General features: G+C 41.5%; 1 protein-coding gene across 8 annotated transcripts in view; it reads left to right on the top strand.

The window, feature by feature from the left end:
• The first annotated feature begins 8127 nt into the window (after positions 1–8127).
• Positions 8128–13324, top strand: part of LOC110821008 (factor of DNA methylation 1-like) — a 34506-nt gene continuing 29309 nt past the window's right edge. For 6 of the 8 annotated variants that reach the window (XM_022050669.2, XM_022050664.2, XM_022050668.2 and 3 more), the window contains exon 1: positions 8131–8399. The gene's annotated coding sequence lies outside the window, so the exon portion shown is untranslated. Of the gene's footprint in view, positions 8400–13324 lie in introns of all 8 variants that reach the window. The other 2 variants (XM_088220949.1, XM_088220950.1) reach the window with 2 other exon arrangements.

The following is a 13324-nucleotide window of genomic DNA, read 5'->3' as shown; positions in this document are numbered from 1 at the left end:
TACGCTGATGGGAGCTCAAGCGGGCCACCCTGCCTACACCAGTTACTTGGGAGCAATTCCTGGCGGCCTTCCATGCAGAGTATCTCCCTAAACACATCCAACATCTAAAGGAAATGGAGTTTGCTCAATTGGTCCAGGGAAATATGACAGTATCGGATTATGCCCGTAAGTTCCTGGAGTTGGGCCGACATGCCCCGGAGACATTGATGGATGAGGGCCGAAAGGCCAGGAAATTCCAGTGGGGTCTCCGCCCGGAGATCAGACAGCACTTACTCGTGATGGAGCTGGAGACGTATTCGGCAGTCTTGGCAAAGGCGCAGATCATAGAAAGGAGCTTTGACACCCGCCCTCAGCTAGCGGGAAGTTCCCGACTCTCAGCCCCGCTCCGCAGGCCAGCACCTATCATGCCTGTCCAACCCAGTAAGAGGCCCAGACCTGCCGTCCAGGCCCCTCCTCAGGCTACGGGGGCAGCACGTGGGAAGATCTGCCAATACTGCGGCAGGGATCACGGGGACCGACCCTGCTACCGCCTCAATGACACCTGTTGCATATGCGGCAGTGCCTAGCACTATGCAAGGGAATGCCCTAGGAACCAGAATCAGAGAAGGCCTCCAATCCAGGGCAGAGTTTACAACCTTACCCAGAAGGATGCTGACGCAGACCCAGACGTGGTACATGGTAAACCCAAGAAAGAAGTTTGTATCCAAGAGATTCCAGTAGTCCGAGACTTTCCAGATGTATTTCCGGATGAACTGCCCGGTCTACCAAGGGACAGGGAGGTCGAGTTCACCATAGACTTACAGCCAGGTACCCAGCCCATCTCAGTAGCTCCTTACCGAATGAGTCGCATCGAGATGGAAGAACTAAGGAAACAGATCACTGAGCTACAAGACAGTGGTTTCATTAGACACAGTGTTTCCCCATGGGGTGCCGGGGTTACTTTTGCAAGGAAGGGAGATGGAATGTTGAGACTGTGCATTGATTACAGAAGGATAAACAAGGTAACAATCAAGAACAAATATCCTCTTCCTCGGATTGATGACCTTTTCGATCAGTTGCAGGGTGCACAGATCTTTTCTAAAATAGATCTACGATCAGGTTACCATCAGGTAAAGGTAAGAGCAGAAGATATCCCCAAGACGGCATTCCGAACCAGGTACGGACACTACGAGTTCCTGGTTATGCCGTTTGGACTAACCAACGCCCCGACTATCTTTATGGATCTAATGAACAGAATATTCAGAGAGTTCTTGGATAAATTTGTCATCGTGTTCATCGATGATATCTTAGTATACTCAAAAAGTAGAGAAGAACATGCTCATCATCTTGCCCAAGTCCTACAGGTACTCAGGGAAAAGAAGTTGTATGCAAAGTTGAGCAAGTGTGGATTTTGGCTCGAGCAAACCGCCTTCCTAGGACATGTTATATCAAAGGAAGGGGTGTCGGTGAACCTTGAAAAGGTTGAAGCGGTACTTGGTTGGGAAAGGCTGACAACAGTTAAAGAAATTCGCAGTTTCCTAGGGATGGCAGATTATTACCGCCGGTTTGTCGAAGGGTTCTCCAGTCTAGCGGCCCCTCTAACCCGACTCACAAAGAAGAATGCAAAGTTTGATTGGAATGAGAACTGCGAAATGAGTTTTTCAGAATTGAAGAAGTGACTGACTACTGCACCCGTGCTGGCTCTACCGAGTGGATCAGGAGGGTATACAGTTTATAGTGATGCCTCCTATCTGGGCCTGGGTTGTGTCCTGATGCAGCATGGAAAGGTTATAGCATATGGGTCTAGACAGCTAAAGAATCATGAGAAGAATTATCCTACCCATGACTTGGAGCTTGCCGCAATCATACACGCCTTGAAAATCTGGCGCCATTATTTGTATGGAGAGACCTTTCAGATTTTCACTGATCATAAGAGTTTGAAGCATATCTTCACCCAGAAGGATCTCAACATGCATCAGAGAAGGTGGATGGAACTCCTCAAGGACTATGATTGTGACATCCTATACCATCCAGGTAAGGGCAACGTGGTGGCCGATGCCCTCAGCAGGAAAAGTGCAGGCACCCTGGCCCATCTGATGGTTTCAGAATGTAGGTCTATTGGGGCTACACTGCAGGTTCGCCTGCGAGACCTGAAGAGAGTCACATGTTTGGGCCACCTAGCAGTCCAACCCGAGTTAATCCAAAGAATAAAGGAAGCCCAGTCAGTCGACCCCGCCCTAGTAACCCGCAAGAAGAGTGCAGAACAGGGAGTGAGCTCAGAATTTCAGATCTCCACCGACGGATTGATTCGTTTCAGGGACAGAGTGTGTGTCCCAGATGACAGTGAGTTAAGAAGAGACATCATGACCGAGTCCCATAGCTCAAGGTTCGCCAAGCATCCAGGAAGTACGAAAATGTACCAAACTATGCGACCCCGGTTCTGGTGGAATGGGATGAAGAGAGATATAGCCGACTTTGTGTCTAAGTGTTTGGTATGTCAGCAGGTCAAAGCAGAACACCAACGCCCGAGCGGGTTACTTCAGCCTTTACCGATTCCAGAGTGGAAGTGGGAACATATCACCATGGACTTCGTATCGGGACTACCCAAGGCACGATCGGGACATGATGCTATATGGGTAATTGTTGACCGACTCACTAAGTCTTCCCACTTTCTGGCCATCAGAATGACTGATCCTTTAGACAAGTTGGCAAGAATGTATATCCGGGAGGTAGTCAGACTGCATGGAGTTCCAGTAAAAGTGGTATCCGACAGGGATCCCAGATTCACTTCTCGGTTTTGGAATAGTTTCCAGCAAGCTATGGGAACAAAGCTGTCTCTTAGTACTGCTTTCCACCCCCAAACCGATGGACAATCAGAGAGGACAATTCGTACGCTGGAGGATATGCTCCGAGCTTGTGTCCTTGACTCCGGGGGCCATTGGGACGACCACCTACCCCTGATAGAGTTTGCTTACAACAACAGTTACCAAGCAAGCATCGGCATGGCCCCATACGAGGCGCTATACGGGTGTCCGTGCAGGTCGCCGATCTGTTGGGAAGAAGTGGGCGATAGAAGATTGTTTGGCCCGGATTTGGTAGAGGAGACCACGTCCAAGATAGTTAAGATCAAGAAGAACATCCAGACAGCTCAGAGTAGGCAAAAGAGTTATGCCGATACCCGGAGGAGAGACCTGGCCTTTGAGAAAGGTGACCGGGTGTTTCTTAAAGTCACCCCCTTCAAGGGAATTAGTAGGTTCGGCAGGAGGGGAAAATTAAACCCCAGATATATTGGACCCTTTGAAATCTTAGACAAGATTGGTACCATTGCCTAGAGACTTGCACTGCCCCCTGAGCTCTCCCGGGTTCATAATGTGTTTCATGTATCTATGCTACGCAAGTACAATCCGGACCCTTCTCATGTCGTGGCTCATGAACCGTTTTCACTCCGAGATGACTTGTCTTATGAAGAAGTACCGGTCAGTATCACGGACCGAGAAAACAGAATACTCCGCAACCAGAAAATATCATTTGTAAAAGTCATGTGGCAGAACCACACGCCTAGGGAGGCGACTTGGGAACTGGAATCAGAATTTAGGACACAATACCCCCATCTGTTTGATCAAGAGTAATGAGACAAATTTGGGGACCAAATTTCTTTAAGGGGGGGAGAGTTGTAGCGCCCGGAGAAAAGGGGCCGAAAAAAAAAAAAAGAAAAAGCCACGTCAGCAGGCCCGGTCAGCAATCCCGGCCAACCGGGGCCTGCCACGTGGCAAGACCACGTCACTCCAAAACGAGCCACGTTGGCGATCCGCGTGGGCGCGATCGGACGGCCCAGATCAATCGCGCGATCGGACGGCCCAGATGCAATCGCACGGACGGCCCAGATTCAATCAAAAACGAACGGCTCAGATTAAAACAAAATGGACGGCTGAGATCAAAAGGCAAGGGGTTATAAATAGAACCTCCACACCAGACCACAAACCCTAGTCGCCTGCCGCTCGTCGGAGAAGACAAACCAAAAGCCGGCCGCCACCACCCGCCGCCGCGCCGGGGAAATTTCCGACCGCCGATCGAGGTAAATTTTGTACCCCCGACTCGTTTTTCCTCGCTGATTCCTCCTGTGGCCAAATCGGAGCAAAAATTCCGGCCAAACGGCCGGAATACACGGCCGAAGCCCAGCGGCGCCGCCGCGCCCCTTCTCGGTTTTTGCCTCCGATGAGGCCCTTCCCGGCCTCCGTTTGATGCAATTTTTATATCACCGTGATCACCATTCTTTTCTCTACAGGTTGACCGAAGCCGAATCACCAAAACATGAACTTCGCCGGAGAGCCGGCGCACCCGAAAGCGCCGCCGCCGGTAAGCTCCGTTTTTCCATGATTTTTTGGCCCCCCGAGGGCCCTAGGGTTGTTTTTTCACAGGGACCGATGCGAGTGTGGCCGAATTCGGCCGGAAACGGCCGAAAACAGCCAACCTGAGGTGACTCGCCGGAGCACGGCGGAGCCGCCGTGCCGGAGTTGCGATTTGGGCCGAAAGGGGCCCTGGGCCTAATTTGGGATTTTTTTGGAACACGTGCAGGTACTAGTAGTGCGTTTCAGTTCCCCGAGGAAAATTTAGAGAAAATTATGGACAACCTGCAAGCGCACTGTGAAGCCGTGTTCGGATCCCGAAACGAGTAAGGACCCCTCACCCTATTTCCTATCACGGTATTAAAGTTCAAAATGATAAAACTGTATTTCTTGAATTAACGAATGTGTGAAATTGCTTAAGGTGGCTAATGGAGCCCGAGTCTAGTGTGATTGGTGATTTACTGTTATTTGGCCTGTTTACAGCTTTAAATGCAGCATGAGGTTTGATGTGTTCATTTTACAGATTTGTGTGCATATACTACGTTTTTATTAATTATGGGTTGAATGACTGAAAAACTGATACTGTATGTTGTCTGTTTGGCATGAATTACGATTTGCTTGTTTAAATGTGAATTGATGATGCTGACTGAGGAAAAGGAAAATAAAAGATTGTGTAGACTGATAATTGTATTATGGGGTCAGCCTGACTAGATATCCTGGGAGATGGTGGACGGACCGGGTCCGTAGGGAACCCTACCGGGATTGTGGTCTCACATGCCGGACGGGGTATGGAGATCTTATGGTTTTGGCGCCCATACCGGACGGGGTATGGGGACGGCCCGTTTCACGCTCATACCGGACGGGGTATTGAGGTTTATGGTTTTGGCACCCATACCGGACGGGGTATGGGGACGGCCCGTTTCACGCTCATACCGGACGGGGTGTTGAGGTTTATGGTTTTGGCGCCCATACCGGACGGGGTATGGGGACGGCCCTGGAAACTGATTATGAATGTTAAAGGTTAACGGGTAGCGGGACCCCTATGGACCCCCACGGATACTAGTAGGCTGGTAAATGAGAAAAAGATATGTTGTATAATGATTGAATTACAAGAGGCGTGATAAGTGTTATGTTTTACAGCTTGTATTATTCCATGATTATGATAATGTTATTGTTTTTCTTATATTGTTTCATAAATTCCACCGAGGTAAGTGGATGGTAAAGGTTTTATCATAAATAAAAGGATTTGTTGTAAAACATGCTCCATGGGTCCTTTGTATTTTCTACCCACTTTTACCTCCGTGACGGTAAGATATCGTGATGTTCTTACTGGGCTAGTGTAGCTCACTCCTTATTTAACCATTTCAGATCAGGAAGACATGGTTCCCGAGCCCGTTCCGCAGGAGGACGACGAAAGGGATGCCTAGAGACTCTGTAGTCATACTCATAGCTTTATTTTCGAGTTTCACTTTTAGTTAGTTTAATCTTTTATATTTTAAGTACGTTTTTGGTTTTCGTGTAAGGGATGTTAACTGAAATTTTGATCTCGCTTCCGCATTTGATATATTTAAATACTCATTTCATTTTAATATTTCCGGGGTCGTTACAAACATACATATAGCTACAATATTATTACACCGTTAGATTGAGAAGCAATAATATTGATGGGAAACTAATAAGTTTTTCAAAGAAAGGTTGGAGCAATGTTATTATATCTCTACGTATTCATTCATAAAAATAAATGAGATTGACGGCGAAAAAAAGTTGTATAATATAAACTCATAGCATTCAATGATATTAAAATTATCTATTACATTTAATGAGTAACTACATACTTGCTGGTTGTTAATAAAAAATAATTTTTAGCATTATATAATTTTTTTTTTCGAAAAGAGACCATAATAATATTATACAACTAAAAACTATAGTTATAAAATATTATACTACTAATTAATCTATTTAATACATGTTACTTAAACTAATTGCTACCAAAATTTCAACACTCATACGTAACTTCTATTGAATAGAGAGATATGGAACTATATATAAGTTTCTTTTTAAAAGGTTATATTTAGAACAAACAAAAATTATTTACAAATTTTTTTGAAAGTTCATATAGTTATTTCAACTATGAGAAATTATTATTTTTAAATAATGAAAAGTTTATGAAGATTTATAATGTATTATTTTAAATTTACATGAAATAATCTAGGATCGTTTTCTATCTTTTAAATAATTTTTTGATTGAAATTGTTATAGATTTCTGTATAAATTCCCAAACAGAGCTGAATTTAATACAACAAACCAGCAAGCAATTAGTTATGTATGTGTGTGTGTGTGTGTGTATATAGAGGTATATATATATATATATAAACCTTTAAAATAATACATACACCGACACGATGATCTGGGCCTCGCTTTCTTCTATTGAAGAATTAAAGAAAGAAAAAGAAAACTTAAGTCAAAAGTAAGGAAGATATGGCCTCCTGCCTTCTCCATAACCTTAACCCTGCACATGTTTTCTAAGGATGTGCAACACCTTCTCCATGCTCAAATCTATATATACATATATATATATACACACACACACACACTATACGTACATAAAAATTCGATGGAAATTAGGAAAAAAAAAAAAAAAAGACAAACCTCAAAGCTTCTCCAAATAGAAGAAAAATCTGCCGGCAAAATAAATATGAGTGGAACTATACAAATAAGATTTCCTTTCAAGAAATTTTTAATAATTTAAAATATTATTTTATAATTTTATTAAAATTAATATAAATGCATGTCTGTTTCAACTTATTTAAGTATAATTAATGACATATGATAGTATCTATTTTTAAGTAGAAGAATTAATTTGAACAAATTGTAAAAGTACATTGCTTAACTAAACGCAATTTGTGTATAGTCTTATTTGAATAGTCATCAACAAGTATAAAGATGTTTACACTTGTGGCTTTTGGATAAGATAATATTCTTTTACCTTAATAATTAGAAGTTTGAGATTAAAGCACTGCCTATTAAAAATGTTCATTGTCCAATCGTGATAAGAGAAGTAGACCAAATTGATATATTCGATTTAAATTGAATTAGATCAGATAAAAATCAGTACGGTTCTCAAGTAAGACATTTTAAACCGAAAAATTTGATAAAACTTAGTTCAATTTTGATTTTGATGAATTATTTTTACTTTTTTAATTTAAACAAAAAAAAGTTTTGTATATAGTTAGTCTCCCTCCTTTCGGTTTACTTTTTATTTTTTATTTCACTTCGTTTTAAATTAAATAATAATAATAATAATAACAAAAATTAAAAACATAGCTCTAATTTCGTATATCTAGTATAGCCTCAATTTTGAAATGTTTTTGCTTCATGATTCAATGTGGTTTAATTTCGACTGTGTTTTTATTGACTAAGTAATAATTTCTTTTTGTTTTAAATTTTTATTTAAATGAAAATTTTAATACGTATGATGAGTTTATTAATAATTATTTATACGTAAAAATATAAGGTGGATTGAATATATATGAGATAGTTGAACATATATAAATTAGAGTTGATTTTGTAGACATAAAAGTTTATATATATCATATATTTACAAAATATTTAAAATCAGTCATTGCTCCAAACACACACATATATATATATATATATATATATATTTTTTTTTTTCTATCTATTCTATATACAATTTGATTTGGATCAATGAACAATGAAGTTAAATACATATATATTACAAGCCCGTCTAGTACTTTGGTGCTTGTCTCTAGTAATGCCCAAAAAAAAAAAACAGGACAATAAAGTCAAGTGTATTTATCACATAAAATTACTGAACTACCCTCGTATAATAAAACCCTAGCCCACCTACGCAACCGCGTGGTAGTTCCTCTCTCTGCTCAGCGTCCGTGTCCGGCGACGGAGCACGTCGTCCACAACAGCCGTCATCCGCAACAGGCAACTGCCTCGCATACACCGTACGTGCAGTCTGGTCTGTTGTCCGCCGCAACAGCTAACTCAAGCCTGGTCAGCCCTCCGAGATCCTCTGAACGCTCAGCCTGGTCTCATTGGCAGGTTCAGTTGCAAATTTTCCTTTTTTATTTATGCCTTATGATCGTCCTGGTGTGAATGCATTGGGGCCTGCAGCAAATATTTTAGCTTTCAGTTCTCTCTCTCTCTCTTTCTCTCTCTTTCTTCCTGACATTGCCAAAAAATGGAGTGTGGGTTCCTCTGTTTTTGCTTCTTCTCAGAGTTGCACTAGTTTTTCTAGTATCTTTGATATTTCACTTTGTCACTGGTGATGGGTTTGTTGCGTTTGAAGATGGTCGATTATTGAAGTCCATTTCTAATACTGGATTTGTTGTTAATATAAATGATTTAATTTTCAGAAAATTGTTAAGAATATGTGATATATAATAGATTGAGATATTTCTTTTGATTCGAATGGGTGTATGGCACAACTGAATGTTTATTTATTTATTTTTTGTATTGGATATATGTGATTGTATCCATCTTGCTTAAAAGTGTATGGAACTGTGTAGAAGGAAGAGCTTTAGTCATCAAGTCCGCAAGTTGGTTGTTGGAAGAGACATGCATGGTTTTGAGTGTTCCGACTTGAATCTCTTTTCGAACAAAATGACAGTCCAACTCGATGTGTTTTGTTCTTTCATGATAAACCGGATTGGCAGCTATATGAAAAGCAGCCTGATTGTCACAATATAATAATGCTGTCCCTATGTGCTTGACATTCAAATTTTTCATTAAATTCAAAATCCATACTATTTCACATGTTGTATTTGTCATACAGCGATATTTAGCTTCTGCAGAAGATCGAGACACAGTTTGTTGCTTCTTGGATTTCTATGATATGAGTGATGATCTGACAAAAATACAATATCCTGTCAGAGATCTCCATGTGTCAGGATATGTGCCCCAGTCGGCATCAGAGAAGGCTTTTACTTGAATATGAGAATTTGCAGGGAAGTGAATCCCTTATTCTGGTGTTCCTTTAATATACTGTAGAATCCTTAGAGCAGCTTGAAGGTGACTTGTCTTTGGAGCAGCTAAGAATTGACTCACACGATTAACAAAGTAACAAATGTCCGGCCGAGTGATAGTCAAATATAACAGCTTCCTAATTAATCGTCTATAACTGGTGACATTACCAAGCGGTTCTCCATCTTCCTTGGAAATCTTGAGATTGGGTTCCATAGGAATAAGGGACGACTCACAACCTAAGTATCCAGCCTCAGAGAGGAGATCAAGAGCATATTTTCTTTGACATAGAGTTATTCCATCATTGTTTCTGGCAACTTCAAGCTCAAGGAAATATCTGAGTGGTCCCAAGTCTTTCATTTTGAATTTCTGATTCAAGCTGTATGTGAAATCTTTGACAGCATTATCATTATTATTTGCAATTACTATATCATCAACATAAACCAAAAGGGCAATGAAAATATCTTCATGATTTTTGATAAACAGTGAGTGGTTACATTGTGACTGAGAAAAACCTTCTTGAGTCAGGGCTGTGGAAAATTTATGGAACCATTGTCGTGAAGCTTGCTTCAATGCATAAATAGACTTGTGTAATCAACAGACAGTATTCGGTGGAAACGTCTCCCCCTCTCGAGGAGAATAGCTTGGAGGAAGAGTCATGTATACTTCTTCATGCAGATCTCCATGAAGAAAAGCATTAGTAACATCTAATTGTGTGAGACTCCAGTGAAAGATAGCAGCTAGAGATAATAAGGTCCTGACAGTGACCAGTTTTGCGACCGGTGAGAAAGTGTCAAGGAAATCAATTCCGAATTGTTAAGTATACTCTTTTGCTACCAGTCGTGCTTTATGTCTTTCAATCTGTCCATCAGTTTGATACTTGATTTTATAAACCCACTTACAATCAACATGTTTCTTTCCTGGTGGTAAAGATACAACTGTCCAGGTATGATTATTGTTCAAAGCACGCAACTCTGTGTACATGGCATCTTGCCAAACTGGCATCCGGATTGCCTCAAAAAAACTCTGGGGTTCAGTGTGTGAAGAAATGGAACATATATAGGAGTGATATTGTGGTGTAAACTTGTCATATGTAAGAAAATTGGAAATGGGATGGTGTGTGCAAGAGGTGTGGTAGTAGTGATGGTCAGACAAGTAGGAAGGAGGTTTACTCTGACGCTGAGGACGAGAAGTGGTGGAGGAATGAGATGGGGTGGCTAAAAAAGAAATATGAGGAGAGTGATCAGTATCTTGTGGAAGAGGTATGACACAATCATGAAAAAAATCAGATGAAATATTATTTGGCCGATGATGAGAAAAAGGAAAAATTGTCTCATGGAAAACTACATGACGGGTAATGTGGATCTGATTACTTTTGAAATCAAGAAGTTTGTAGCCTTTGTATCCAAATGGGTATCCAAGGAAGACACAAGCACGTGCTTGAGGTGAAAGTTTATGTCGCTAGTGTGTAAGTGTGGAGCTATAACATAAACATCCAAAAGAGCGCAAATGATTATAAGAGGGCTTCCGCTTGTTTAAAAGCTCGAAAGGAGTCTTATTAGAAAGTAAGGGAGAAGGGAGGTGATTAACGATATAAACAGCAGTTAAGATACAATCACTCCAATAAACAAGTGGAATATTGGATTGAAAAAGAAGAGCACATGCAACATTCAAGATGTGTTGGTGTTTATGTTCCACAATAGAATTTTGTTGTGGAGTTTCAACACAAGAGTGATAAGGAAGAATGCCTTTAAACTTAAAAAATGAGTGAAAACTTAACTCGTGCGCATTGTCAGACCTTACTGACTTTATAGGTTTTTTGTATTGAGTTAAGATAAATGTATAAAAGTCAGGAAAAATAGTGGTAAGATCAGATTTTTGGCGAAGGAGGTAAACTCAGGTGGCTCTAGTGCAATCATCAACAATAGTGAGGAAATATTTGTATCCCTCAACAGTGTTGATAGCAAAAGGGCCCCATATGTCAATGTGAATTAGATCAAAGGGGTTTAGCGACAAATTATTATGTGATATGAAAGATAATTATCTTTGTTTAGCAAGAGGACAAATAGGGCAATGAAAAGAAGCATTCATCTGAACAACTGGAATATGTAAATCTTTATTTAAATGTTGAAGCTTTATAAAAGACGGATAACCCAATCTAAAGTGCCATAGGCTACATTTAGAATTAACAGATTCGGAAACAACGCAATTACAAAGAAATTTATTTGTAAGAAAATGATAAAGGTTCCCAACTCGTTTACCCCTTCCAATCAACAAGCCCTGAGTAAGGTCCTGAATGACACACGAATCAAGTGAGAAATTAACTGTGCAATTGTGAGTGGAAGTGAGCATGCTAACGCTTATGAGATTAAAAGTAAATGTGGGAATAAATAGGACATCAACCAATGTAAGGGAAGTTGTCAAAATAATATTTCCTACTTGATTGACTATCACTGAGCTACCGTTAGGCAAAGTAACAAGGAAAGGTTTAACATGCTTAAGTTTTGTGAATAAATGGTGGTGGCAGCAAGTGTGGTGGGTTGCTCCAGTGTCAAGAATCCATATGTGGGTGTTGGGTAGGTGTGTAAATAGAGATAAATAGAAGGAAGAGCTAAGTATACCTAAGTTGGTGGAAACAGACGGTGTAGCCGAGTTAAAGTCAGAGGCAAAATCCGAAGGCATGGAGACGCGTGCTTAAATGAGCAATAATGTCCTGGATTTGATCTGTGGCGAGAGCCATAACAGAGGCGACGGAGCTAGAGGTTGCGGACGACACACCGGTGAAACCAGTGGGAGCAACAGTGGAGTAGATATGCGGGGAAGAAGAAGATTGTAACCCGACGGGCTTTGGTGAAGACCCGGTTTGTGAAGGCTCGGTTTGTGAAGATCTGATTTGTGAAGATGCACGCTGTTGGGCTTTAGTGATAACAGATGGGTCGGATGTGCCTTTGGATTTGGGCCAATAACCAGGCGGGTACCCATGTAATTTATAACATCAGGTCCACTACATTGCCCAGAAGCCCACAATGGATACACGTAGGCCTTCTTCTTCCTCCCTGTGCTAAGGCAATATTTGCAGATTCCATTGCGCCGCTGAATGCCTTTGTTCCAACGGCGTTTCCGACAACCCGATGTCTCTCCTCTTGAATCACGAGACTGAAGACTTTCGAGATGGAAGAAGGTATTTCCATCAAGAGGATTTGGCTCCGTACGGACGTGTAGGAATCGTTGAGCCCCATTAAGAAGAGCATGACGAATTCCTGTATAATCATTCCAGGCTTTCATTCCTCCACAACGACATACCGGAGCGGGCTGGTAGGTTTTAAGTTCGTTCCACAACGTTTTCATTTTCGTATAGTAGCTATTGACACTGAGGGCCCCTTGCACTGAGCTGTTCATCATTTGTTTCAGCTGAAAAATGCGAGGGGCGTTGCTTTGTTGGAACCGATCATGGAGGTCGACCCACACTGCCCGCGCACTATCAAGATAGAGGAGACTGTCTGCTATATCTTTTGCCTCGGCGTTGAGAAGCCAGGAGAGAACCATGTTGCAGCGGAACCACGCCCCTACCATAGGATCTGTCTCAGCTGGTTGAGCAATGGATCCATCCACGAAGCCAAATTTGTTTTTGGTGTTCAAAGCAACGCGCATCGCGCGTGATCAAGTGTTGTAATTGTTCCCATTCAGTGTGTGAGAAACCAGCGTAAATCCAGGATGATCTGAGCTGTGAAGTAAAAAAGGGTTGTGGGTTTCATTTGAATGGGTGTTTTGTGAGATTTGGGTTGAAGGCGCCGCCAACGGCTGAAATCGATTCTGTGATGAGGAGCCTCCACCACCTCTAGCCATAGTAGCTTAATGAGGTGCAGCGGAAATTGTAGCGGCTCAAAGCTCTGATACCATATTAGAAAAGTAAATAGACCATAAATTTTTTTGTGTAGTTTATTGATATTTGAATGTATACTATTTATATACAAAGTAAAGGGCAGAACAAGGAATTTTACATG

This window comes from Carica papaya, chromosome 5 (genome assembly GCF_054855325.1).
Source record: "Carica papaya isolate Zhongbai chromosome 5, ASM5485532v1, whole genome shotgun sequence".
Taxonomy (NCBI): Eukaryota; Viridiplantae; Streptophyta; class Magnoliopsida; order Brassicales; family Caricaceae; genus Carica; species Carica papaya.
The sequence above is the reverse complement of the archived record's forward strand: the minus strand, read 5'-3'. Positions and strand labels throughout refer to the sequence as shown.